Source organism: Toxotes jaculatrix, chromosome 2 (genome assembly GCF_017976425.1).
Source record: "Toxotes jaculatrix isolate fToxJac2 chromosome 2, fToxJac2.pri, whole genome shotgun sequence".
In the NCBI taxonomy this organism is placed as follows: Eukaryota; Metazoa; Chordata; class Actinopteri; family Toxotidae; genus Toxotes; species Toxotes jaculatrix.
This window is the reverse complement of record NC_054395.1, coordinates 2,631,701-2,634,200: the sequence shown is the minus strand read 5'-3', so window position 1 is coordinate 2,634,200 and position 2,500 is coordinate 2,631,701. Positions and strand designations below refer to the sequence as shown.

Here is a 2,500-nt window from a genome sequence, read left to right as displayed (position 1 = left end):
GGATAAAAGGCTTACAGCACCTGGTATTCCCAGGCGGTCTCCCATCCAAGTACTAACCAGGCCCTACCCTGCTTAGCTTCCGAGATCAGACAAGATCGGGCGTGCTCAGGGTGGTATGGCCGTAAGCAACAGCAAACCCTATAAACAGGCTCTTTATACATGCTAAAACGCCACGAAGAAATCCAATGTTGAATAGGGACATTGATCATCTGGACTTCTCCACAAATCCAAGCACAAGAAGCCACGAAAAATGAGCTTTTCCACCTAACAAGAATTTTCTGACTACTCATCATCTGATAAAGTTTCTTACTATCTTTGATTACCTACAAGTCCATTTTTATCCAACACCGGCTCAGACACACAGTGATCTAGGGATGGTGTTTCTCAAAGATGGGGATAAAAGGCTTACAGCACCTGGTATTCCCAGGCGGTCTCCCATCCAAGTACTAACCAGGCCCTACCCTGCTTAGCTTCCGAGATCAGACGAGATCGGGCGTGCTCAGGGTGGTATGGCCGTAAGCAACAGCAAACCCTATAAACAGGCTCTTTATACATGCTAAAACGCCACGAAGAAATCCAATGTTGAATAGGGACATTGATCATCTGGATTTCTCCACAAATCCAAGCACAAGAAGCCACGAAAAATGAGCTTTTCCACCTAACAAGAATTTTCTGACTACTCATCATCTGATAAAGTTTCTTACTATCTTTGATTACCTACAAGTCCATTTTTATCCAACACCGGCTCAGACACACAGTGATCTAGGGATGGCGTTTTGCTTCATTCTCAAAGATGGGGATAAAAGGCTTACAGCACCTGGTATTCCCAGGCGGTCTCCCATCCAAGTACTAACCAGGCCCTACCCTGCTTAGCTTCCGAGATCAGACTAGATCGGGCGTGCTCAGGGTGGTATGGCCGTAAGCAACAGCAAACCCTATAAACAGGCTCTTTATACATGCTAAAACGCCACAAACAAATCCAATGTTGAATAGGGACATTGATCATCTGGACTTCTCCACAAATCCAAGCACAAGAAGCCACGAAAAATGAGCTTTTCCACCTAACAAGAATTTTCTGACTACTCATCATCTGATAAAGTTTCTTACTATCTTTGATTACCTACAAGTCCATTTTTATCCAACACCGGCTCAGACACACAGTGATCTAGGGATGGTGTTTCTCAAAGATGGGGATAAAAGGCTTACAGCACCTGGTATTCCCAGGCGGTCTCCCATCCAAGTACTAACCAGGCCCTACCCTGCTTAGCTTCCGAGATCAGACGAGATCGGGCGTGCTCAGGGTGGTATGGCTGTAAGCAACAGCAAACCCTATAAACAGGCTCTTTATACATGCTAAAACGCCACGAAGAAATCCAATGTTGAATAGGGACATTGATCATCTGGATTTCTCCACAAATCCAAGCACAAGAAGCCACGAAAAATGAGCTTTTCCACCTAACAAGAATTTTCTGACTACTCATCATCTGATAAAGTTTCTTACTATCTTTGATTACCTACAAGTCCATTTTTATCCAACACCGGCTCAGACACACAGTGATCTAGGGATGGTGTTTCTCAAAGATGGGGATAAAAGGCTTACAGCACCTGGTATTCCCAGGCGGTCTCCCATCCAAGTACTAACCAGGCCCTACCCTGCTTAGCTTCCGAGATCAGACGAGATCGCGCGTGCTCAGGGTGGTATGGCCGTAAGCAACAGCAAACCCTATAAACAGGCTCTTTATACATGCTAAAACGCCACGAAGAAATCCAATGTTGAATAGGGACATTGATCATCTGGATTTCTCCACAAATCCAAGCACAAGAAGCCACGAAAAATGAGCTTTTCCACCTAAAAAGAATTTTCTGACTACTCATCATCTGATAAAGTTTCTTACTATCTTTGATTACCTACAAGTCCATTTTTATCCAACACCGGCTCAGACACACAGTGATCTAGGGATGGTGTTTCTCAAAGATGGGGATAAAAGGCTTACAGCACCTGGTATTCCCAGGCGGTCTCCCATCCAAGTACTAACCAGGCCCTACCCTGCTTAGTTTCCGAGATCAGACGAGATCGGGCGTGCTCAGGGTGGTATGGCCGTAAGCAACAGCAAACCCTATAAACAGGCTCTTTATACATGCTAAAACGCCACGAAGAAATCCAATGTTGAATAGGGACATTGATCATCTGGATTTCTCCACAAATCCAAGCACAAGAAGCCACGAAAAATGAGCTTTTCCACCTAACAAGAATTTTCTGACTACTCATCATCTGATAAAGTTTCTTACTATCTTTGATTACCTACAAGTCCATTTTTATCCAACACCGGCTCAGACACACAGTGATCTAGGGACGGCGTTTTGCTTCATTCTCAAAGATGGGGATAAAAGGCTTACAGCGGTCTCCCATCCAAATCCAGTGTTGAATAGGGACATTGATCATCTGGATTTCTCCACAAATCCAAGCACAAGAAGCCACGAAAAATGAGCTTTTCCACCT

General features: G+C 44.5%; 6 non-coding genes across 6 annotated transcripts; all 6 read right to left on the bottom strand.

The window, feature by feature from the left end:
* Positions 1 to 8: 8 nt before the first annotated feature.
* Positions 9 to 127, bottom strand: LOC121178562. Its single transcript, XR_005893786.1, has one exon. It is a non-coding gene; the product is annotated as a 5S ribosomal RNA (ribosomal RNA).
* A 275-nt stretch (positions 128 to 402) lies between these two features.
* LOC121177694 lies at positions 403 to 521 on the bottom strand. The gene has a single exon (XR_005893320.1). It is a non-coding gene; the product is annotated as a 5S ribosomal RNA (ribosomal RNA).
* A 284-nt stretch (positions 522 to 805) lies between these two features.
* On the bottom strand, positions 806 to 924 carry LOC121175725. The gene has a single exon (XR_005892772.1). It is a non-coding gene; the product is annotated as a 5S ribosomal RNA (ribosomal RNA).
* A 275-nt stretch (positions 925 to 1,199) lies between these two features.
* LOC121178385 lies at positions 1,200 to 1,318 on the bottom strand. Its single transcript, XR_005893615.1, has one exon. It is a non-coding gene; the product is annotated as a 5S ribosomal RNA (ribosomal RNA).
* A 275-nt stretch (positions 1,319 to 1,593) lies between these two features.
* On the bottom strand, positions 1,594 to 1,712 carry LOC121178546. Its single transcript, XR_005893770.1, has one exon. It is a non-coding gene; the product is annotated as a 5S ribosomal RNA (ribosomal RNA).
* A 275-nt stretch (positions 1,713 to 1,987) lies between these two features.
* On the bottom strand, positions 1,988 to 2,106 carry LOC121201465. Its single transcript, XR_005896662.1, has one exon. It is a non-coding gene; the product is annotated as a 5S ribosomal RNA (ribosomal RNA).
* Positions 2,107 to 2,500: the final 394 nt, after the last annotated feature.